Raw genomic sequence first — 26644 nt, forward strand, 5'->3', positions numbered from 1 at the left:
ACCCTTCTCTCCTTTATGATAGTGACCTTGGGCTTCTTAATATCTCTGAAGTATAGACAGATACTTGAAGCTGTGCTATTCCATTGATCTGATGTACCTTTAGTTAACTCCCTCTTTGCTTGGAATACTCCTAATCATGCATTCATATGGTTTCATTGTGAGAACTCTTGATTATCCAATATGATATTTATGTGGCACCCTGACTTTCCCTACAACACTTTTTTCAAGACATCATAATTCAGCATACCCTGCTTTTGTGTTACATATGATCTGTTATTTTGTCTCTCTTACTGTCTTATTGCACATTAGTGACATACTCTAGCACTTTCCAGCACAAAATAGAAACATAGTACAAGTCTGATGATGGGATTGTCCTCATTGATGACTTTATACTATGAAATGAAGAGGTTATGGTTGATTTAACAATTACCGGGGTACCTGGGTGGCTTAGTGGTTGAGTTTCTGCACAATTTCGGTCCTCAATATCAGATTTCATGTAATATGAAAATGCCAGGTTGTCCAAAGACAGCCCAAACTTTGATCACTCTGTAAGCAAAAGACAGAGGAGATATCTTTGTATTTCTAATATCAGCCCTGAAGCAAGAGACTCTCTTCGTTGTTCATGGATTGAAGTGGAATGTAGAAATGATGGGGGAAAGATCCAGGGAAATAAAAGATAATATCTTTATATTATTTGTGCTATAGTTTATCTCAAAGAGAATTCTAGATAAGTGGTTTGATGTTTGTCTACAAATGTTAGTGAGTATTTGAAGAACTCAATCAGGAATTATAGTAGAGGTAGCATAAATTTGCTTAATTTTGATAAGCACCATCAAACATGTTAGTATTCATTCAAGGAATAGAATAAAAGAATCTAACAAGCAATCTATTGGACATCGGACATTTTATCCAATAGATTACCCTTGGTCTCAGTGTTCAGAGTCCCTGCATCCCTCCATTTGATGGAAGTCCTCCCGTCAGATTTGATCATAAATCTGGCAATTCTGCTATTGGAATATGATTGCTCCTGCCTTCATATGTTTTCTTCTTAGGGTGTTAGATGAAATGCCTGGGCAAGAAAGAGAGAGACTTCCCTGTATCAGTGTGTGGCTTTGTCTGTGCCAACTTGTATTAAAACATAGCTTATTCTTGGCAGAATTTGGTTTAGGGATTACTCTCATTATAATTTATCACTTGGTAAAAAGTTTGTGGGGAAGGACAGTGCAATTCTCAACTGTCTCTACCGCTTGAAGAATATCAATATTTAAACAAAGAATCTGACATTTACCAAATGACTAAATTGACTAAGGTAAATATAGATGAGAGTTAAAACAGTAAAATTTCTTTTGGTTCTGCTGAGATAAAAGCCTTTCTAATTAATTGTTGAAAATGACCATTATTTAATAACAGAATCTTACAGTAAGTAGATCTATGATCTTGGTTATTCTGTATTGTACAGCTGATATATGCATACATATATGTATATATCTTCATGCATCCTTACACATGGTAATTGACTTTTTTTTAAAAGATTTTAATTTATCTTTTACAGATATCTTTGTCAAATCAATAGACCAACTGCTCTAGCTGTCCTGAACATTCTGTCTTCTGTTGCTGCAGTAAGTGGTGAAAGTTCTGTCCCCTTGCCAATTTGATACCCATCTATAGAGAGCGCTTTCAGTCTGCTTAGAAATCATCTTCTACCATTACAAAGGAGCACTTTATACTTTGTAAAATAGACTATTACATAAATTGTTAAAACAAACTACTATGCAGACAATATAAGGATATTCTTTGCACATTAGCAATTTTCCAGTTTGGAATTAGTGCCTGGAAACTTGAATATGTCCACTCTCTCTCTTCCTGGTTGCTATTACTATTATTGTCATTTAATGGCCATTTATATAAATATTGTGAAAACAGAATATACTTATTTGTAAAGCTAAGTATTTGCTATTCATTCATTCAGCAAATATTTACAGACATGTGATATGTAAAAGACAAACCTAAAGGTATAATAGTCTTTTACGGAGATAATTTTTACACTAATGAAAACAGCAACAAAAAATTTATCCGAGGTTTTTCTGGAGAAAATGAAGAATTGAGTCTTAAACACATCTGTTTTTGACTAAGCAAATCCTTCTTGAAAAAGGAAAACATGAAATCATAAATACTAGTCAGTTTTTAAGCTAGAAAAAAAACAGATTTCATTAAAAGGAAAATTTGAAACAATTCTCACAAACCTAAAATATTATTTGTTTTTTTTTTACGACACTATATTGTGAATTACTTTTATTAAACTAATAAGTAACCATAGATTAACTACTCCTATGGCTGAATGGAGCATGTCTGTTAACCAAAAAGGTTGACATGGTCTGTTAAGTGTTAAATTTAACTCTGATAGATTAAATAATAGGTTGTTTATATTGGGAATTCAATGTTTAAAAAGTCCCTAGGCATTCTCTTGCTGTCAGATTGCTTTATTTCTGATATACAAGGTTAACCTTTAGAATTGTAATATTTTTCTAAAGGTGTGCTTTGTTTGGGAAAAAATTATATTGAGCCATAACATTATTTTCATAAAGTTTAGACAAAATCTTGAAGAAAGTAAAGCTGGAAGTTTATAACATTGAATTTTATTTATGCTTTGACAGGTGCCTGCAGGATACCAAGTCTAATTATCTAACATGGAGTTGGTTCAGTGTCTCTGATACTTCAAAAGCAAGCTGTTGTTAGACATCACTGTTTTTGAAGTTTTGAGTTATCTGAATAAAATTAATAGCTGAGTAAGCAACTGAATTATAAAAAGTATAAACAGAGGAAGGTCTACAGGCGAATAGATGATTTCCATTGTTACTTCTCCCATTTTAGATATTATAGAGTCACATTATCTTGCATATTTAAACACATTCAATTAACCAAGCAAAAGTAGTTATTCTGTTTCTTCAAATGAGGTTTGTGGCTAATGCAAACAAAGTACCTATGATAATGTGTAACGATTATATAGTTAGACAAAGGTACTATGAAGACTTCAAACTTAAAGGCAGTTCTAAGTTAGACAATGATGTGGACTAAATATATTCACTTGGATTTTTGTTTTTGCTTTGTGAAATTAAATTAAAATCACTTACATGTCCTTTTTTATTTATTTAGAAAAACACAATTGAGGTAAAGCTTCAGATGAATTTTAAAGGAGGAATTTTATTTTATACGTATGTCTTAAATAACTTGATGATCCTTATGACCCTCCAAAAAACCATAAGGCTAGAAACATTCAGAGGAGAATTTCAAGTTGTGAAAGTATATGCATGATTTGTATGTTTAAGTTAAAGGGAAAGGGCTGACTTTGATTATAAAGATTTTAGAAAACCACACAATTTACCCAAACTTAGTTTTTTGATACATTAAGTATATTAGTTACTGGTTGCTATATAACAAACCATCTAAACTTCAGTGGCTTAAACAGTATGCATGTATTATTGTTTATGGGTCTTTTGGTAAGTGATTGGGCTCTCCTTTATACTCTGCAGTTGCAGTTGACAGGCAGCTGGTCTTGGGTGTCCTAAATTGGGACAGCTTGGACCATGAGATCTCTCCATGTGATCATTCATTCTCCAGTGTTGGAGACAATTGTTGTCACAATTTGTTGTCATGGTGGTAGTAACAGGGTTCCAGGAGAGTGAGCAAAAGTGCCCAAGTCCTTTTAAGACCTAGGCTTGAAACTGGTACACTGCCACTTTCATGGCATTTGATATACCAAACCAAGTTAAATTCAAATCATGAGGAAATAAGTTCTACCTATTGATGGAACTGCAAAGTCATATTTCAAAGAGCATGAATACAAAGAAGGATGACAAATCTGGCCATTTTTTTCAGTCAATCTACATGAAGATATTATTGAAAAATAACAAAATGAGAAAGATGAAAAACACATTGATCAATGTTTCTCAGACTTTAATGTGAAAAAGAACTGTCTTAGATATTCATTAAAATGCAAATCCCTGGGCCATCTCCTCTAATATGGTTCTAAGTCTGGATGTAGTCTAGAGATAGTCAGATAGTCAGTCTAGAGATAGGAGAATACCTCACTCCCCAATGATGCTCATGGAGATGGTCTAATGATGAGAAATAAGAAATTAAATAATGGAGGAAGAACTTTGATCCCATAATAATGAGGAGAAAATAATGAAGCAGGTAAAAACTCCTCAAAGATTATTCTTTTCATTTGATACTGTGTTAGTTTTTAGCGCTTAAAGGGCTTCTATGTACATTATCTAAGACCCAATAAGCCTGTGAATCAGGTAGGAATGGGATACATTTTCTTATAGCCATCCAATGGCATTTATGAGACTTAAACATCAGTTTTCTATCATAATAATACAGTGATTTTAGGCTTGTGATTCAGGTGAGCAAACAGAGATGGTGAAGCTAAGAAAGAATCTATTGTATTTATTCTAATTTTGACCCAGTGTGTGAGCATTTGAAACAGGAAAGATTGTGCTTATTGAAAATTAATTTAGAGGAATCGATTAATTTGAATTTTTCTAATTCAAAAATGTAGGGAAAAATTTACATGGCTAGCAATGTCAAATTGTACCTTTAAGAAAAATGGGTAGTGATATTGGCAAGCTATAATATTTTAAAAGTATAATTATTATTATTGAAAAGTTCATTATCACATTTTTGCCCAGTTTTTATGGCATTAAATAGTATTTTATTTTGCATTTAACACAAAAGATTTGAGTTGAGTATTTCATCATGTGGAGCTAAACTCAAGAACTACATTATGAGATATGCAGGCAAATTTCATGTAATTGGTGTATGAAGAGGTCACTAGAGCTATTCAAGGAGTCTCTTAAGAAAGTAAACATAAGCAAAAGTACATAGCAAAAAAATACCACACATAATTTGAAGTTGAAATATTGGTGAGGGCAGCCCCGGTGGCGCAGCGGTTTAGCGCCGCCTGCAGCCCAGGGCCTGATCCTGGAGACCTGGAATCGAGTCCCACAACAGGCTCCCTGCGTGGTGCCTGCTTCTTCCTCTGCCTGTGTCTCTGCCTCTCTTTCTAGCTGTGTCTCTATGAATAAATAAATAAAATCTTAAAAAAAAAAAGAAATATTGTTGAGTTACTGAAGAATTCAACACTTTTTAATATTTAATTGTCAAAAGATATGTTCACTTGGTAAAAGTCTAAGGGTACACAAATTTAAGCTAATTTTTGTTGCCAAAAGCAAATGAAAAACTGCCAGTGCTAAAGAGCACTATCTTTTTCAAAGTTAGTAAGCTAACTAGTTTAAATGAATCAGGATTAAAAACTAACAGATTTTAAAGAAGATGTGACATAAAAGTCAGAGTATTTGAATGGCTAAATGAAAAAAAATTACAATGAAATTGATCTTCCTATTACTGAGGAGACAAATTGGAGATTTAAAAAGTGATTCATACTCCTGATAATGAGCTAAGGAAGAATAACTAAAAATTAAGATGAATAATGGGGAGAATATGCAAAGAGGGAAATCTTGTTGGCTCAAGACAATGTCAGAGACAGATGGTTTTTTTTCCTTAAGGGAACAGTAGAGGACTTATAGACTATTTTCAGGTAAAATACTATGCTTATTTAGGTATTTTTTGCTCATGTAACTGTAAATTTTGACAAGGTCTCTGAACCCTCTGCATCTCAGCATTTTACTTTCAGTTTGAAAATCCTGAGATCCCATTTTGATCAGAATTGTGTAAACTGCATTCTTCAGAGAAAATCTAATGATAAACTTATTGATGGGGCTTGACACATATTTCTCTGAGATTGGTTCAGTGGCCATTTTTTAACACCCTTGTTGAATTTTCCAGTCTCTCTATTATTTTAAAAGGCAGACCTCATCCTGTCTTGAGATGTTGTATTAGCTTGCTAGAGCTGCCATAATAAAGTACTACTGACAGGGTGGCTTAAACAGAAATTTGTTTTTCTGTTTCTATTTATTATTATTATTTTTTTCACAGTTCTGCAGGCTAGAAGTTCAGGATCAAGGTATCTGAGGGTTTGGTTTCTCCTGAGGTCTCTCTCCTGGGCTTGCAGATGGCTGCTTTCTTGCTGTGTCCTCACGTGATACTTCCTCTGTGTGTACACATCCTTGGTGTCTTTCTGTGTGTCCTGAGTTCTTTTTTTATTTATTTATTTATTTATTTATTTATGATAGTCACAGAATGAGAGAGAGGCGCAGAGACATAGGCAGAGGGAGAAGCAGGCTCCATGCACCGGGAGCCCGATGTGGGATTCGATCCCGGGTCTCCAGGATCGCGCCCTGGGCCAAAGGCAGGCGCCAAACCGCTGCGCCACCCAGGGATCCCCTCCTGAGTTCTTTTTATAAGGACACCAGTCCAATTTGATCAGGCCCCACCCTACTGACCTCATTTCATCTTAATCACCTCTTTAAAGCCCTATCTTCAAAAACTATTTCATCTGAGGTACTGGGGATGTTAGGGCTTCAACATATAAATTCTGGGGGCACAATTTGGCTCCACCTTAACCAGCTTGGGATGCTATAACTATAGATTAGGTGGCACAAGCACTTACTTGTCACAGTAACAGAGACTGGAAAGTTCATGTTTAAGTTTCTGGCAGATTTCTCGGTGTCTAGAGAAAGCCTGCTTCCTGGTTTACAGACAGCAGCTGTCCTCTCTTGATTAAACACCTAGGAGGCAGGTTGTTAGGTCATATGGTAAGTGTACACTTAAGTTTATAAGTAACCACTACATTGCTTCCCAAAGTGGTTGCCCCATTTCCCATTTCCATCCTCCATGGGTTCCAGTTACTCCACATCTTCATCAACATTTAGTATGATAAGCCTTTTTAATTTTAGACATTCCAATATATATGTGGTGATATATCCTTATAGTTTTAATTTGGACATTTTAAAATTTCTGTTTTGCCAAATATAAATATTTTTGGTTAGTGTCCATTCAAATCTTTTGTCCATTTAATCAGGTATTTTTTATTATTTTGTTTTCTTGTTATTGAGTTTTGGGAATTTTTCATATATATTGTGTAAGGCTTTTTTTCCCCTGAGATATATGTTTTGCAAATATTTTTCCCATTCTGGATCTCTCAACAGTATCTTTCAAAGAGCAGGTTTTTAATTTCATTAAAGTCCTAACATCAAATGTTTCATTTTATACCAACTGATTTTAATGTCTTATCTAAGAAATATTTGTTTAACTCAGGACCACAAAAATCAAATTTGAACCTATTTGCATGACCATATATGCTTCTCTAATGTAGACTTTGATTTGGTAAAATATATTGATTGATTTTCAGATATTGAGCAAGCCTTGTTCCCTGGGATAGAAGCACATAAATGATATTCCTTTGCTAACAAAAAGTTGTTTGAGTAAAATATAATGACATCTGTCCATGGAACTGAGGGCAGAATCAATTGTACCATGGTAAAAATGCAGTTGAACCATTATTTATTTATTAAATTACCTAAATTGGCAAAATTGGTCTGAATGTTTAAAGGAAACGATCCAATTAAATCACATTGCAGATGGACTGATTTCCTGGACAGGATCTCAGCAGAGAAACTTAATCTCAGCTAGCGTAGTATGCCTATTATCATGAAGTGTTTTCTTACAGATATTGATTATTTTTTTCTACTATCTGTGAGTTAGAAATTAGGACTCTGTACCTTTGTACTCCTGTACCTAAATATATTTTCACTCCCTTATGTTCCCCAGAAAATGCAACAGTATGCCTCCAATAAATAGATAAATTTTCATTATCTTTTAGTTATTTAATTTCTCCTTTTGAAAGACCTAATTAATTAATTAATAGTTAATTATATTTGATTTATGAATCTAAGAAAATAGAAATAGTTAATTGGAAGTGTTGGCATATTGCACAAAAAAAGGTTTGACATAACTTATTTAGCTAATACAAAATGACTTAGTTTTAAGCATGCAAATGAACTGTGTGATGATGAAATATGAATTTGGAAAAAATTGGGTTTCAGAAAACTATATGCAATATTTAATAAAATATCATTTTCTTTGGAAAATATTTCCATAGACCTTATTAAGCAGCAGATATAGGAAAAATGATTACTGAACTGTAATTCATAAAATTAGGTGAGTGCACTTAACATAAACCAGTGTTTGATGGGGTTGGTAATTTGAAGAATTTCCAGAGTCATAACCCTACCTTAGAAGAAGAGGTTACCAAGAAACAGAAAAAGAGGATATACCCATCACCTTACTGATTGAACAGTTGAGACAGGCAACAACTTTCTCCAATGCAGTGCTGGAGACTGGATAGCCCTGACATCGTGAACAGACTCATGAACAAATATGCAAATTAGCTACATTGGTCAATGGCACCCAGCACTGCCAGAAATCTTGCAATGTCAGGTCTCTTTCACTTCCTCAAACTTCTCTCCAGCTTCCACACACAATGATACCTAAAGATCTTGCTTCATGCTTCCCTGAACAAAATAGGTAAATAAACAGTAAATTCCATGTTTCCTCATCTCTCAAATTTCTACATCCTAATCTATTTCTGTTATTTATTATTTTTCTTTCTGGTTTTCCTCTTATTTACACAGATAGGTATGGCCCCTTTTCTGGAAGGCACCAATCCCTTCCTTCCTTTATTGTTTATCATTCTCTTTCACATTAGAAAAAACTTCATAACTTTAATTATGCCCACTTGCTCCTGTGACTTCAACTTCTCTCTCTTTTTGAGAAGACATTTCCATAAGTATTCAATATTCAAGAATTCTTGACTCAGTTCCCACTTGCTAACTCCCATTGCTTCTCAAACTACAGATAAGCTTCTGAATTGATTTGTTTAATATGCCATATTAATTTTCTCTCTCCATTCAGTCCAGTTTTTCCAATGAAATACATTTCAGATATAAAATACAGAGAAATATATAATACATATGTTAGCATACACATTGATAATTAGTGCCTCATGGCTGACTGCTTTTCAACTACATTGCCACATATGCACTACCCTCTTTTGTTATTTTAAATTTATTCCCAGAATTCGAATAATTTCATTTGCATATTTCTGTGCCTATCTAGAAATTAGGACTATCTTAAAGACATAACCATAATATTGCTTTCAGATTCAGATCCCGTAAATGAAACTGTGGCATCTAACAGGAAACCGAGATTCTCCAACAATTGGAATGGTGCTGTAAGAAGGATTAAAATGATTTACAGAACCCTAAATCTCAAAGCCCCCTGTTATGCTGCATTGAGTTTCTTTACCCTAAGCTGAGATTCCTTTGTATCTCATTCACTCGGGTAGTTAAACACTAGACAGAGCTCTGTTATAGAAGACTAATAATCCCAATTTGTAAAGTCACTAGGCCAGATCTTAGCTCTCCCTGAGAATTAAACAGAATTAGAATGGAGAAGAAAAAGTTAATACACTCAGAGACTTGATAATTAATGTTAGACTATCTCTCAGGTTATTGATAGGAATGGGTTTTGGGTGGCTCACTTAAAGGAATTTGAACATATTTTAGTTGAGGGTAAATTTGTTGATAATGAGTTCTCCAACCAGAGAGGTTACATTCAATTTATTCAAATGGACATTGATTCTAAGTTTCTGAGTTATTATACAAAATTGAATCTATCGTGGCTCATGTGAAAAGAGACTGCCAACCAGAAATTACTGGTATACAGGCAGGAATTAAAAATCTTCAGGGGATGGGAATATTGAAGCATGACATGCATCTCCTAATTATGTCCACTGAGAAGGCCCAAAAGAAATTCTTCTTGCCAAAAATTTAAGAAATACTTTGCTATTTGGTAAAGGAAACTTATTCTTTTTCTAATGGAAATACAGATGGGAGATAATGCTATTTTTTTATTATTTAAACTTTGTTAGTTAACATACAAACAAAGTTTCTGGAGTAGAATTCAGTGATTCGTCACTTCCATACAACACCCTGTGTTCATCACAACACACATCTAATCCACGTCACCCGTCACCCATCTAGCCCATTCCCCCCCCTTCATCAACCCTCAGCTTACTCTCTATCATCAAGAGTCACTTATGGCTTGTTTCTCCTCTCTCCTTTTTTTCTTTTCCCTTTTTCCATATGTTCACCTGATTTCTTTCTTAACTTCCACATATAAATGAGAAATACCATATGATCACACTTATATGTGGATAATGCCCCAAAGAGAAAGGGGCCCTTCCGAGTAGTCTACTGTCCTATGAATTGTGAAGTTTTCCTTCTGGCTGGTGGGAACAAGAATTAATCTATTGCCTCAAATCCTTTTGGTTGTCTCTTTCCATAGGCTCAGGTAGCTTCCACATACACCTATGCTCAATAGGATTCCACTGATCTCAAGAGGGACCTTTTGCAGGTTCACAGAGCTCTTTTTCTGTGGGTATTATTTCTCCTTCCCTGCCATCTGCCCTGTGAACTGTGGCCTCGGTCTCCCCAGACTCTCTGCAAAGTCTCTATCTTCTCCACTCAGAGTCTGAGGGGCTCTTTTCCCTATTCCCCCCATTCTTTGGCTTGGAAAGTCTCTCCAAGCAACAACCAGGGCATGGAAGAGCCTGTCTCATCTGTTTACCATTTCTGAGAGATCACTGCCTGATGTTAGTGTCTTAAGACTTGTTTTGTATATTTTGTGAAGTTTTGTTGTTGTTTCGAGGAGGAGGGGAAATTTGTTCTTGTTACTCCAGGTCAGAGGCAGAAGTTTCTATGGTTTATTTAAAAGTATGTTGATTTCCAAATATATGGAATTTCCCAGAGGTCTGTTATTAGCTTCTCCTTTAATTATGTTTTCATCTTTGAATACTTCCTATTACTTCATTTATTTTAAATTCTTAAGCTCTATTTTATCGCCAAATTGTGAAATATGATGTCTTGGTAAATGTTCCATGTGCACTGAAAATAATGTATATTCTGCTCTTGTTGGCTGGCGTGTTCTATGAATGTCAATGTGTTAATGTTCTCTAGAAAAACATAGCCAACAGATGACAAATATAAATAAGATACATATATATCTATACAGAGATAGATAGATAGATGATAGGTAGATAGATACTAGAGAAATAAATATATATCAGCAGGAAGAGTCTGCATGGAGTTTACTTTGAAAACAGAGATTTAGATGATGTCACACATAGCTATTCAGAGTTTACAGTTTGCATCAGGAAACCATGAATCCTTGGAGGTGAGTAAGTGGTAGGGACCTCTCCAACTCTGCAATAGTTGGTCACCTTGCACCAAATGGTAGAGGGAGCCCAAACACCAGATTGCAATCAACTCTTCATCTCTTGTTCTCTTCCTCTACTAAACTCAGGTGGGGGTGAGGAGGCAGGCAGAAATTATCAAGAGAAAAGTAACAGAGTATCTATGGAGAGAAATAGAAATGACATTACCCATTTCTTCTACTCAAGGTTTATTTGTGATAAGCTTTGGGCTGAATAAGAGATTTGATGTAGATCAGACTATACTTTCTAATATCTGAAAAGGGAATTGTTACCAATATCTGAAAGTGACCTAGAAGCGATGAAATCTACTTGTGTTATCATCTAGGTTCAGGGAAAGTAAACCCAACAGGCTGGATTTGAAGATAAACTGAGACAAAAAATTGCTTGTATCATACTCAATCCAATAGAGTCAATAAACCTGGAAATTGTTTATTTTTCCATTATATATTTAATAAATTTGCTATACCTTTATAATTTGATAGTGTTATTATTCTCTTACTATTATTAGGTTTTCAAAATCTTTTTCTGCTTATTGCTGGGAAGAAATAGAGAATAAGTAACAATCTCTGCTACAGTTACTATATTCCCATTAAAATACCAACCAAAGCTTAAGAAAATACACACAGTAATAAATATAATAATAATAATAATAATATAAAAATGAGGCTCAACAACAGTGTCTAAATGAAAATTGGCCACCAAATTTTTGCCAAAATCTGGGAGAACATAGCCATGGAGATAGATGAAGAAATACAATGAGTGAATGTACCATAAGCATTTTTCCCTCTGCCCCAGAGCAGTCCTCACAGTTTGAGAAAGGTCAGGAGATGGACTGGGGATTTCTCCCACTGTTGCCTAATGCCTTCAAGAATCAGAGAACTTGGATCTTCCCCTGCTTTGCTGCTTTATGTTGCTTTATGAAGTGACCAGAATTGGGTCCTGTACTTCTCAATCAGATGTCCAATCAGTATGTCATTTTTGGCATATAATAAGTGATTTTAAGTCCAGTGGGAAGTCAAGGAATTAGTTCACTCTATCTTGAAAATTCATCCCTGTAGTAAAGTTATTTGGATGAAGATGAATGAAACGTGTGGAAGCATTTCCTAAGACCTGTCTGTGACTTTGGCAGAAGGCATCCCTAGAGCTGCTAGTCAGACACCAGTCTAAACCAGATCATGCTTTTCTCCCTTTCTTTTTTTCTTTTTTCTTTCCTTTTATTTATTTTTTATTTTTTTTGCTTTTCTTTCTCCCTTTCTGCACCATCTTCTGTTTATTATTTACTATCAAGTATTATTATTTGGTATGCCATTATAAAAGCTATTTTAGGAAGAAGCAATCTTTTTTTGTCACCACACCTAGAAACTAACAATTTTAGAGGGCCTGAGATTAAAAATATTTGATAAAAACAGTGTATGTAGATTTTGAACTATGGTACAACTTCTAAATTGTATCATATAATATTTTTATTTGTATTTTTAAAAATATTTTTAAAGTATTAAAATTAAGGAAGTGTATTCATACTAATATAGCTGTTTCCTTTCCCTTTATTGGTCTTTATATTAAAATCTCACATATTAACTACAAGTAATACATGAATTTGCATGCTATTAAGAAGCCTTTCAGTTTTCATAACCAAGGGAGGTTAGACCATATCTCAGTTTTATTTTTTTTTTATTTTTTATTTTTTATTTTTTTTTAAATTTTTATTTATTTATTTATGATAGTCACACAGTGAGTGAGAGAGAGGCAGAGACATAGGCAGAGGGAGAAGCAGGCTCCATGCACTGGGAGCCCGACGTGGGATTCGATCCTGGGTCTCCAGGATCGCGCCCTGGGCCAAAGGCAGGCGCTAAACCGCTGCGCCACCCAGGGATCCCATATCTCAGTTTTACATATTTATTTTACTTTGTTGTAAGATCTAAATATTTTCCTTATTAATTTTGCTACTCAAATTCAAATGTTGAACTAAATATTAAAGTAGACATAGAATATATTTATTTGATCTAGAATAAATAAGGTACTTTTCAATATATTACCTTAACTCACTGTCTACACATTTCAAGTTTTTACTTTCCAATATTAATGATGATCCCTGACTGAAATGAAGAATTCTCTGTTGGTTAATGTCTGTTTGCATTTGATGAGATAAGTTAGGTTAAGACATGAAAGTAAAAAGAGAAGGTTTACATAAAATTGTTATTGATTGGAGTGCCTAGGTGGCTCAGTCAATTAAGCCGCTGACTCTAAATTTCAGCTTGGGTCATGAGTCCTGAGACAGCCTGTGGAGGCTCTCTGCTGAGTGTGGAGCTGCTTAAGATTCTCTCTCCCTCTCCTTCCCCCACCCCACATTGCACGCTCTCTCTCCAAAAATGAAATAAAAAATAAAATAGTTACTAATATATTAATGATGATTTCGGTAATTAAGCAGACATAAAATGACCACCACTGGCTTATTAAAATCTATTTGTGAAAACTCTAATGTTATGATAAATTCACAGTGAGAGAGAGAGGGGCTATTACTCCATGAAGTCTATGCCCTGTTTTGAGAGTAAGATTTTTTATACATACCCAACCCTGCGACAGAAAGAAAGAAAGAAAAAGAAGAAAGAAAGAAAGAAGAAAAGAAAGAAAGAAAGAAAGAAAGAAAGAAAGAAAGAAAGAAAGAAAGAAAGAAAGACAAGCAAGCTAAATTACAGGATAAAATTGAGTCTTTGCAAAGAATTATGTGGAAGCATCAACTGAAGGAAGAGACTGGAAATGAGGGGAACAGCGTCCACACCAGTGCAAACAGGAAGGTAGATTTGCCTGATAATTGCATTTAGGAGTCAAAGACTACTCCAAAATGGTGAATCTAGATGATTTGTGGAAAGATAATGTTATTGGTTGTTTTGAAAGATGAAGGCCTTGGGGCATTACTGACTGGTGTACCTTGGTGGCTCAGTCAGTTAAGGATCTGCTTTCAGCTGAGGTCATGATCCCAGAGTCCTGGGATCCAGCTCCACATTGGGATCTCTGCAACTTGGGGAGTCTGCTTCTTCCTCTCCCTCTGACTGCCACTCCCTCTGCTTATGAGCTCACTCACTCTATTTCTCTCCCTCTGTCAAATAAATAAATGAAGTCTAAAAAAAAAAAAAAAAAAACAAGGAAATATGAAGGCCATATAAAAACAATCACCTGGTTTTAATTTGTTCTCTTCACCACATTTTAATGTGTATCATATTCACCTGGGAGGCTTGTCAAGCATTGGATTTCCTGGTTCAACACCCAGAGAGCTTATGCTATTAGGTCTTACCTCAACCATGGCAATCTGCATCTTTAATCAGCAACCCAAGACATCTAATGACAGTGGTACACAGACCTCACTTAGAGAAGTAGTATACATTCTGACAGAGTTCAAGGAAAGTCCAATGATCTGCTCTTTAAGTTACAAAGTTCATTTTGAGACTGGGTATTGGGAGGGTAGCTAAACAAATAATTTCATGGTTCTCTCCTATTCTTTTTTTTTTTAAGATTTTATTTATTCATTCATGAGAGACACACACACACACACAGAGAGAGAGAGAGAGAGGCAGAGACCACAGGCAGAGGGAGAAGCAGGCCCCATGCAGGGAACCTGATGTGGGACTCGACTCCGAGACTCCAGAATCATGCCCTGGGCCAAAGGCAGGCGCCAAACCTCTGAGCCACCCAGGGATTCCCGGTTCTCTCCTATTCTTATGTGTGTTTCCACAAGTCAATGTTGATCATTATTTAATAAATAATTTTAACTCATTCACATATTCAACTGCATTAACATAGATATGCAAATATTCCCTCATGTATCTACCCATATGTTTATAACCAGTTTTCCTCCATTAGTCCTAAATTTGTGACTTTCACTTTTCCTCTTTTTACCTAACTCTAGCCAATGGTTTCATAATTTTAATGGCCTTTTAAAAAAACTAGCTCCTAAATATATTTATCTTTTCTTCAAGTACTTCAGTACTTCAGATATATTTCCTTCAGATATTGCAGGAATCCAGGTAAAGATCATGTTATAGTCTTTTTTTTTTAACCTGGTATTTGAATTAAATTTATTCAACAACCCAATTCATCTCTAACATAGGGGGTTTATACCAATGAAGTCTATTAACATATTAACAAGATATTTCAATGTTGGAGCCTAAACAAATAGCTGAAAAAAATTCAAAAAGAACTATTTCTCTGCTACGAGGCTCAAGTCAAACATTGCTAGGTTTAATTTTTCCTCCATGGCAGTAAAAGCATAATCTCTAAGGTCCTAGGTTCCATTATGTTTCCTTATCTATTTCAGATTATCATCCAATATCTCATTTCATAGTTATGGGAGTGAATTTATCTTTAACAAACCACATTTTCCATTTTTTTCTCCAATTTGCCAGTTAATAAAAAACAAATAAAAAAATTTTAATTTGCCATAACTTTATCTATTGTTAGAATTTGGACTTAGTAAATTTAGTCTCTGCCGCTTTAGGTATTTGACAAAGAAAACTTCTGACAGAATCTTAAAGTTGAAAAATACAAATGGGAGGATGAGCTGGAATTCAAGTGGTTATCAACTAGCAAGAAAAAACAAAATCCTACACTAAATAATCAGGAACAGGTGAATAGCTTCCTACATTCAGAGAGCTCCCAAGTCTATTATAGGTAAAGAAGAAAGGTAAGTAAAGAGTCAGGGAAAGAGCAGTGTTTCTAGTTTTCTCTAATTCTGTGAATTGCAGCTGAGATAAGGCACTTGGATTGCATTATTAAGGAATCTTCATAAAGTAGTTCTTGCTTCACTTAATTACTCTGAGGACTTTCCAAAAGATGAATAACACAACTTTATATGTGTTACACCACCTTCATTCAAATACTATTTACTGTACTGCAAGTACATGTATGTATATCTTCTAGATGTTGGGGTATAAATGCTCTTGTGCAGCCTGCATTCTAATGGAACTTAAAATTTGTTGTGGACACTGAGATGCATGGAATTCTTCCTGTGTCATATGTTGTGTTCCCCATTTTCTATGGTTCTTTGTGTCTTTTCACCTTCTTTCATTCCTTCTGTTGGATCATCAGGTTTTCTCTCTTCCTTCATTTTCTCTTTACTGATTTTGAATATTTTTCTTGTTCTTTCAGTGATTATCCATATCCTAGTGTGACCTTCTGTGTGCTGCATTGCTTTACTTTTCCTTACTACAGGGATTTTGTCTTTCTCACCTTAATTTGCTGTATGCTCCTTCCTCAACTGTATAAAACTTCCTCTCATCCCCAGTTATTTATGTAAAGATGCTGAGTATAGTTAGAATGTCTAGTGCAGGTCCCATAGTACCTGGAGGAGTTGAACAGAGAAGCAGTGAAATGATTAGCAAGAAATTTACAGTATTTGTTAAGGAAATCACAAATTCTTTGGAAGACCATTAGTACAGGAGTCATTTGATCATATTCCTGTTTTGTTTTATTTTTTTTTTTTTTTTTTTACCTGTTTTGTTTTAAATAGCTTTGGTTGCTATGCCAATAATTTATATGAGTCATGCAATGTTAGAGAATCACAAACTAAGTTGCAATAATCTCTTTTTCACTGATGCTAAGCATGCTGAGGGCAGGGATTTGGTCTGGTTTGATCCCTTTTGTGTCCTCAGCCCCTAGAATGATGCCTGAACCACAGAAAATGCTAAGATTTTTGAATGAATGTTAAGTATTATAAATCATAGATAATATTGGCTTTTACTGTGAGTGTGGCAGTGAGGATGGACAGAAGAGGATGAGATTGATAGAAAACTAAGAATAAACATGATAATACCTTACAACTGATTGGATGTAGATGTTTCTCGAGAGAAAAGAGTTTAAAGGTAATTTCTTAATTCTTGTTTTGGACAATTTGCTAAATATGCTATTAAGTGACAGAGAAAATGCTAGAGGATGGGAAACAAGAAGAAATCGGTTTACTACAGTTTGTTGTAGCTGTTGTCAAGATGCCTGAAAGACATTCAATGGAGAGAACCAGCAAGCACAGATGCTCTATAAAAATAACCAGAGACTAGGATAAATCCAGGAGTGATGGAAACCAAGGGATAACTGTCGCTTGAGAAAGAAGGAATAATCAATTGTTTCAAGTGCTGTTCTGGGAGCAAATGATAAATAAAAAATGTTAAAAGTCCCTTTTAGATTTTCTAATTCACATGCAATTGCTTGGTGAAAACATTTTAGTCCTGAGAACATTTTACAGAATTGGAACTGTCTTTATGGCAGGTTGAGGAGTTAGCGGAAGGTGAAGAGTGGAGATAGTGAGTGTTGTGTGTCTGCCACACTCACACATACACACACACGTTTGCATGTGAAAGGAGAAGATAAGGTGGGAGAGGTCTGAAGTGTATTAGTTAGTGTTATGTCAGAAAGCAGCCAGAGGAAAGGGTCTAAAAGTGTTACCACAGAATTTGGACAACAATGGAAAAGTGACCTGCATTCAAAAACAGAAGATAAGATGAGTTTTAAATATGAGGAAGGTCACCAAATTATTTAGAACAGGAAACAGAAATGGAGGAATATAAACAGAAGTGGGGCTACTCCTTTCTAATGCCTTCCCTGTTTCCAATGAAGCAGAGTAAGACTTAGGTAATATTAGTTAAATTGCTTATACTCTGGGGGCACCTAGGGCTCAGTGAGTTAAGTGTCTGTCTTCAGCTGGCTCCAGTCATGATCTCAGGGTCCCGGATGGAGCCCTGTGTAGTGGCTCCCTGTTGAGTGGGGAGGCTGCCCCTCCTTCTGCCCTTCCCTGCGCTCATGCTCTCTATAGCACGCTCTCTCAAATAAATAAATAAATAAATAAATAAATAAATAAATAAATAAATAAATAAAATATTTAAAAGAAATTGCTTATACTCTGTTATGCTTCACCCTCCAGGACAAAGATTCATGAGTGTGGGGTTTTATTTGTGTTTTTCTCCATGGATGTATATACCTGGCATACAGTATAAGCAAATAAATATTTTTCTGAATGAATATTTGTGAATCTATTGGAAAGTTTGGGATGGAAATTTAAGGGCATAGAAGTTTCGGGATAGCAGAGGAATAAAGACACCTAAGAATATATGGAACTTTTCAAACTGTAATTGAAAGTGGGAAAAACAAGGGATCAAATTATAGAGTTCTGTGATTCTCTCACACAGTTAAAATTGCCTTATGTACAAATAATACCTTAACAGAAAAACTGATTTCTCTTCAAGGATTTCTGCTCCATTACATTTTCCAAAATTAAAGGATACAACTGCAATGAAAAATTTGGACTTAATACTCTAATAAAATGATGCTTCACTAGGTTTTTAAATGTAAGTAGGTAAAGTTCAACTCTGCCCCACTGTCTTTTTGTTTGTTTAAAAAATATTGTAGTTATTTATTCATGAGAGACACAGAGAGAGGCAGAGACATAGGCAGAGGGAGAAGAAGGCTCCTTGCAGGGAGCCTGATGTAGGACTCAATCCCAGGACCCTGGGATCATGTCCTGAGCCAAAGGCAGAGACTTAACAACTGAGCCACCCAGGCGTACCTCCCTACCTTCTTTAAAGAAAATTTTATATAATGAAATTCCATGAGACTCTTCTTAAACAACATGAATAATGGAGATTCAAAGTAATCCTTATAGTTATTATTCATGAAGCAATCATGAATTTTCCAGTCCTGTCTATAATTCTCAAGGATTAGGATGTTTTGGCTCATGTGCATTTTAATGATATTCTTTTCTATCACACATATCCCATTTTAGCCAATAAAGGTAGATTCTGTGTTACATAAATAGAAAGATAAAAATTAAGCCTGAAATGCAGAGCTTTCTTCTTTTTTCTTCTAGTAGCTCCCTCAGTTTTATTATTAATGCAACAGGAATCCTTTCCAGTGAATGAGAGCAAATGGTATAACAGCTTGGTATTTTTTTAACACCCCAAATTTCCATTTAAATATTTAAAGTATCCTTCTTTGCAGCTTGAGTTAATATAATGCCTGTGGCACCAAAAGCTGTTCTACCTTAGGAATAGTAGGCATACTCTGACTCTTGATTCTCATTTGCAAAATAAAATTAATTGCACAACTGTCTGTCTCATGAGGTTCATATGGGGATGACAGAAGTGATACATTTTCCTTAACAAACACATATTGGATGTATATATAAGAGCTACATTAAAAAAAATCTGATTTGATTCTCAAAAATCCTCTGGTACCAAAATTATCATCCTATTTTATAGATGAGAAAGGTAAAAAAATAAAAATAAAGCAATTTTCACAAAGCTACACTGATCATAATTTGACTTAACCCAAATGTGAATCTACCTCCAGATTCTGTGCTTTACCTTACTATTGTTTTCCATGAGCTCTGACTTTGGGTCCTGTAATGTGGATACACTCTTCAAAATCAAGAAGGGTATTTTTTGGCTGCTTAAACTGTCTTTTGAGTAGGGAAAATAAGGGAAAGTTATGTCAGATTTTGAGAAAGATAAGGTGATAATAAAATCATATCAACAGATTAGAAGAAGTAAATAATGATATGTCATGTTTATTTTTCTTATTAGTTTTATTCATAAGTAGAACTCTTTTCATAATAGAACATATTGACTTTGGTGGCAGCAAGATAGCAGACCAGAGGCATAGTTAGAAATCACCCAAATTATCCTCTACTTAAATCAAGGCAATTAAAATAGCAAGCAAACAAAAAATTACAAGCTTAACATTTATAACACTGCAGAGTGATAATGTACCTGAAAAAAGTCAAAATACCAGTAACAAGAAAGAAGAAAATAACAAGGCTACAACTTCATCTGTAATCATTTTAAACTTAAATGTTCCAAACACACCAAGTAAAAGAGATGATCAGATCAGATATAAAAACAAGATCCAACTGCATGCCGTTTACAAAACCCACTTGAAAAATAAAGATTTAGATACATTTGAAGTAAAAGGATGGAGAAATATACACTATACAAACACTAATCAAAAGAAAAATGGAGTAGAAATTTTGGAATAAAGTAGACCTCTAAATATCCCTATCTGAGATAAATAAGTTTCTGACCTATATCATAATCATTCTGCCTAAAGGACTTGACTTTACGTAACAGAATATTTATGAATCTCCAGCTATCAACATGTTTAATGGTAAGAGAATTAATACTTTTCCTAAGATCCATCCTAAGATGTGGAACAAGAGAAAGGTGTTTTCTAACATCTCTCCTATTCAAACTAGCATTGGAATCTTAGCCAGTGCAATAAGGCAAAAATAAAAAGCATCAGATTGAAAAGAAAGAAATACTGTATGTAAACTATACTTTGCTAAAAAAAGAAATAAAACTCTCTTTATTCACAGACAACATACTGTATATGTAGAAAATTCAAAAGAATCTACACACACACAGACCCATGATTTTAGAATTAGCAAGTGAGTTTCGTAAGTTCCTAAGATACAAAGTTAATATTAAAAAGTCAATAACTTGTTTCTCAATATTAGCAATGAGCAACTGAATCTAAAATTTAAAAATCAATATTTTTTAAAGTAACAGAAAAAATGAAATAGTTAACTACAAATTTAGTGGATTATGTGCTGGAGAGATATATAGAGTAGAATCCTATATATTATCAAGATGCCATTTACCCCTGATTTGATCTATAAATTCAAAGCAATCTTTGTGGTAGATACTGACAGGGTGATTCTTTTCTTTTTCTTTTTTTTTAAATTTTTATTTATTTATGATAGTCACAGAGAGAGAGAGAGAGAGGCAGAGACACAGGCAGAGGGAGAAGCAGGCTCCATGCACCGGGAGCCTGACGTGGGATTCGATCCCGGGTCTCCAGGATCGCGCCCTGGGCCAAAGGCAGGCGCCAAACAGCTGCGCCACCCAGGGATCCCCTGACAGGGTGATTCTAAAAGTACATTGGACAGACAATAGAAATAGAATAGCCATAATAATTCTGAGCTCACATGAACTGATCTCAGCATTCAAGCAGAATTCACATCACCTGATTTAAAATTTATTATAAAGCTGCCCTAATTGAGACAGTGTGGCATTGGAGAACACGGAGTTGATATATATATATCAGTATGTCAGAATAGAGAGATGGAAAACAGATACACAAGTATAGTCAACTGACTTTTGACAAAAGTGCAAAGACAGTGGAGACAGAAGTCAAGTGGTGCTATGACAATCAGACATCCATATGCAAAACAAAACAAAACAAAACTTTGACATATATCTCATATCATGTACCAAGATTAACCAAAAATGAATTATAAACCTAAAAGTAAAATGTAAAGCTACAAATGTCTAAAAGAAATTAAGGAGACAACCTACATGACCTTGGTTTTGGCACTTAGTTTTTACACACAACACCAAATGCATGATTCATTTTGAATGAGAAACAAGCCACCTCTTATAAGAATTGGGAAGAATAATGGATAAGCCTGTTTTTTAAACCAAGATTAAGAAATCTTTTGGCAGAGGAAGTAAAACTGTCAGTGTCAAAGTCTGGCAATTTATAGTGTGATACTGAAGAAACAGGGAGGCAACTTCAACAGTCAGCAGAAACATAGGATTTTGTTTTGCATACTCTTCAAAAGGGCATAGCTAAATTCAGTAAAACTTTCAAGAAAACATGGTTATGACAAAGGAGTAAGCAAGCAAGAAAAGCCTTTAGCTTGCCAAAAATTATTGCTGGTCGTTAATTTTCAAATATAGGGACAATTCGTAATATATGTGAATTTCTCATTCCCAGATTTTATACCGATTTTTAAAAAGATTTTATATATTTATTTGAGAGAGAGAGAGAGAGAGAGAGAGAGAGAAAACAGGGGGAGAAGCAGAGGGAGAGGGTAAAGGAGGGGGAAAGAATCTCAAGCAGTCTCCACACTGAGCCGGGAGCCCTACTTAAGGGTAGATCCCTGAACCCTGAAATCATGACCTGAGCTGAAATCGAGAGTCAGATCGTTAACCGGCTAAGCCACCCAGGCGCCCCTTATAGAGATTTGTGATACAACAGTATAAATTACAATACTTTGTAATTTACTAAGTAGCTTTTTATTACAATACAATAAAAAGCTACTTAGAGTTGGCTTAGTATTTAATCTGATGGATCTAATATCTCCTACAGGAGTTTAACTTAGTAGATAGCAGACACTATCTGATGAATTTCATCTTACTGATCAGAGAATTCATTGCCATTATCACAGCAAATTGAATGCTTCCTCAAAGATAACATCTGTTGGTGCTTTTGTTTTTGAAGATTTTTATTTATTTATGAGAGACACACAGAGAGAGGCAGAGACACAGGTAGAGGGAGAAGCAGGCTCCCTGCGGGGATCCCGATGCGGGACTCGATCCCAGGACTCCAGAATCCTGACCTGAGCCAAAGGCAGATGTTCAACCACTGAGCCACCCAGGCATCCCTGTTGGTGCTTTTTTAAACCATATTTTTATCTCCATCTAATTCCTGATTCTAATATATCAAATTCTTAGAATTTTGAGTGTAAACTGGATATATAATTTGCATAAATATCAATAAGAGTAAAAAAAAAATGTTCATTCCTGTGACCTTAAATTAAAAAGAGAGAAGGATGGGAAGCCTGGGTGGCTCAACGTTTGAGTTTCTGTCTTCCGCCTAGGGTGTGATCCTGGAGTACCAGGATGGATCCCACATCAGGCTCTCGGCATGGAGCCTGCTTCTCTCACTGCCTATGTATCTGCCTCTCTCTCTCTCTTTCTCTGTGTGTGTTTCTCATGAATAAGTAAATAATTTTTTTTTAAAGTGAAGGAAATATTTTACTTATTCCGAGTTGTTTCCATTGATTTACTTTCATTATTGTTTTTATTTTATTGTCACCGTAGCAGACTGTTTAATTTGGTTGCTTTTGAATTCAATTTAATTAAGTCTGAAGCTCTGGCTGGGAATTGACTTTGATTCAGAAGGTCAAAGTATTTCTGCTTTGATAGTAACTAACATCCAGTGTATGCAAAAGAAAATTCTTTGCATAATTCGGTATTAAACTCAGAAACAATAAGAAAGATCAATGATTAGGGCTGAAAAAACAGCTTAAAAATATATGCAAAACAGATCAGAAAAACATAATCTCTGCCTAAGTGAATCTCAGTGAAGAAAACCATACCAGAACTTGGAAATGAGACTTTTAGTAAACTTTACAAATTAGGTAGAACAATCAGTTGTTTATTTAAACTTTATGCTCTACAGGAGAAATGTATCAAAATCTAAAATTTATATAACTCAGTGATGCTTGAAATGGTAAAGTTGAGACTCTAAATCAAATATGCTGTGTTTGAATGGCAACACAGTCTCTAGATACGTGACTTGGGCAAGTTTCTAAGCTTACTGAGGTAAGTTTTATTATCTGTAAAATAGGGATGATTATTCTGATTCACAATCCTTGGTGAAGTTTAAAGGAGGTAAAATATGTGAAATCTTTACTGGTAGAATAATCATGTAAATTATTGCCCAAATCAAAATGACTGTGAAAGGGAATGCTATTAATTAGTATGGTAGGAAGCTGGATGTAAACCAAGAGCCCTAATTATTTTTTTTAAGATTTTATTTATTTATTTGAAATTGAGTGAGAGAGAGAGAGAGAACAAGCAGGGCAGAAGGGTAAAGGGAGAAGCAGACTCCCCACTGAGTGGGAGCCCCACAGGGGGCTTGATCCCAGGACCCCAAGATCATGACCTGAGCTGAAGGCAGACACTTAACCGACTGAGCCACCCAGGCACCCCAAGGGCCCTAACTATTTTAAATTACCTGTCTTGTAATTCCAACATCTGTGTCCTTTCTGGGCCTTTCTTTACACTAGGGTTTTCTCTTGCCAATAGGTTCTGTGTAGTTTTCTCTTTTCTTCAGGACTGTAAAGATGTTGTGCTCTCTTTTCATTTTCATAGTTTCTGATAAAACATCTGTGATCCTTTGGATTGCTGTTCCCTTTATATAATACATCATTTTTTTCCTCTCTAAATTTTTTTTAAAGATTTTCTCTTGATCATTATAAGCAATATGCTGTTAGGTTTACCCTTAGCTGCTTGAATTTAGAATTTTGAATCCCACAGATTTGGGAATAATTCAGCTATTACTTCTTCAAATAATTTTTCTGCCTCATTTTCTCTATTATCTCCATACGAGGCTACAATGATGCAAGGTGAAAAGTTCTCACAGGTTCTGTCCTTTTGTTTGAGAGCTTTTAGTAGTTTCTTCCTCATGTTGAATTTCTATTAATATATTTTAAATTTATTTACCTTTCCTCTATTTTCTCCATTCTGCTAATATATCCATTACTTAAAATTTTTAAAATTTCAGGAAATATTTTTTCAATTCTAAAATTTTCATTTGGTACTTTTTAATGTATTCTATTATTCTGGTGAGGTTTATTTTATTAATCATTATAGAATATTTTTCCTTATCTTTGAACATAGCTAGACTTGCTGCTTTTTAAGTCCATTACTGGTAAATTCAAGGTCTGTATCATCTTATGCTTGACATCTACTAATTGTCTTTTCCTTAAGAATGAGTAACATATTCTTTTTTCTTGTTATGTTAAGTAATTTTGGATTATAATCCTGGATATTATGGATGCTTTGTTTTTGAGATTGTAGGCTCTACTATATTGCTACAAAAAATGCTGATGACTTTTATTAGGCAATTAACTTTATCTGAAACTGAAAACATTTTGTCTTTGGTACATGGTGGGTCTACTTTCAATTTAGACTTCTTGCTATCTGCCTCACTCATCATGATTTAGGATTCAGTCAGAGAACTAGTCAGACTTATATACGGGATGCCAGAAAGAGTAAGAAAGAGAAAGGCCAGTTTTTGGAATTCATCTTTCAGATTTAGTTAGAATTCTCATCACTGTACACAGATCTCACACAGAAGTAGATAAAACCATACCTGAACCTGGAAGCCCAGAACAGATGTCTACCGTATCGTTTTGACTTATTTTTGGGAAAAGCACACAATGTATTTGTATAGGTTTTTATTTAATTTTTTTCTGTAAGAATAGCACAACAAAGACCCATTTAGCGTTTATCTATATTCAATGATTGTTAATTGTTTTTTTAATTTTATCTTTTTTCTAAATAATGTATATTTTTAATATTATTTGGGGGCACATGACTGGCTCAATTGGTTAGGTGCTCAACTCCTGATTTTAGCTCAGGTCATGATCTCAGGATCGTGAGATTGAGCCATTCATTGGGCTCCGAGCTCAGTGTGGAGTCTGCTTAAGATTTTCTCCCTCTGCCTCAGGCTTTCCCCCTGCTTGTGCTCTCTCTCTGTCTGCCTCTCAAAATAAATAAATAAAAAAAATATATATATTAATACTATTTTTCCTGAAATGTTGGAGAATAAGATGCTGTTATTATGATCTTTGACCTTTAAATATTTCAACACATATACCCTATGAAAAATTAATTATTTTGCACAGCTATCATCTACATAACTATTTGGGAAACTTTATATAGATATGATGCCATTTACAATACATAATAATTATATGATTACATAATACATAATCTATATTCATATTTCACCACCTGCCTGATTATGTCCTTTATGCTTATCTCTTCTGTCTTTGTTCCTGGATTATTCTAATACAACTATTAATAATAATACTTTGCTAAAAAATAAAAAAAATTCTGGACAAATACACAGTAAACTGAATACCTGGACTATGGTCTAATTAAGCCAAAAGATCTTTGGTTTAATTACTTCGCTTGGCTACGTCACACCTTAAATTATTTCCCCAACATTCACTGCATCCATTTTCCTGCAGCTAATATGCTTTACCTAATTCTCAGAACTTGATCTAACTGTAGTGTTTCTTCCTAGATCACCAAGATTAGACTCTCAAATCAGTACTTAATTCTACTTCTTAGATCTCCAAGTCTACGAAGTTCGGACCTTGTGAGCTCCATCTTCTCATGAAACTCAAACATCTATTTCTTAATAAGAATTATTTGATCATTATAAATGCTCTTGGAGCCCCTAATAGGGACCCTTATATCAATGTTTAAGTGGATGTGAATCATAAGCAGGAGTATTGAACAATAAATTTATAATGCAATATGCATTAAGATCTCTTGGTTCCCAAATTTATAGTCTGAAAATGGATACTTAATTGTAGCAAATATAACTTTGTTAAAATATTTTTTTTCCTGCTTAAGTACAAAGACTAAATCCTACATTATCATGGCTACCAGAATGTTATGGATTCAATCTACCTATCCTCTATAATTACTCAGGAAATTTGATTTAAACCAAGTCTTCATTCAGTCAAATCAAATACACTTTCAAGAGGCAAAATCAGTTCTGAAACCTCACTACATATGGGGGCCTTCAGATAATTAATGGCTACGTTTACTTAAAAAGAATTTT

At 34.7% G+C, this 26644-nt stretch overlaps 1 long non-coding RNA gene across 1 annotated transcript in view; it reads left to right on the forward strand.

Moving 5' to 3' along the window:
* LOC125755691 (uncharacterized) overlaps nt 1-26644 on the forward strand; it is a 76843-nt gene that overhangs the window by 38791 nt on the left and 11408 nt on the right. The window contains exon 2 of the long non-coding RNA XR_007412743.1: nt 1553-1619. This is a non-coding gene — a long non-coding RNA (uncharacterized LOC125755691). The remainder of the gene's footprint in view (nt 1-1552; nt 1620-26644) is intronic.

Source organism: Canis lupus, chromosome 1 (assembly GCF_003254725.2).
Source record: "Canis lupus dingo isolate Sandy chromosome 1, ASM325472v2, whole genome shotgun sequence".
Classification (NCBI taxonomy): Eukaryota; Metazoa; Chordata; class Mammalia; order Carnivora; family Canidae; genus Canis; species Canis lupus.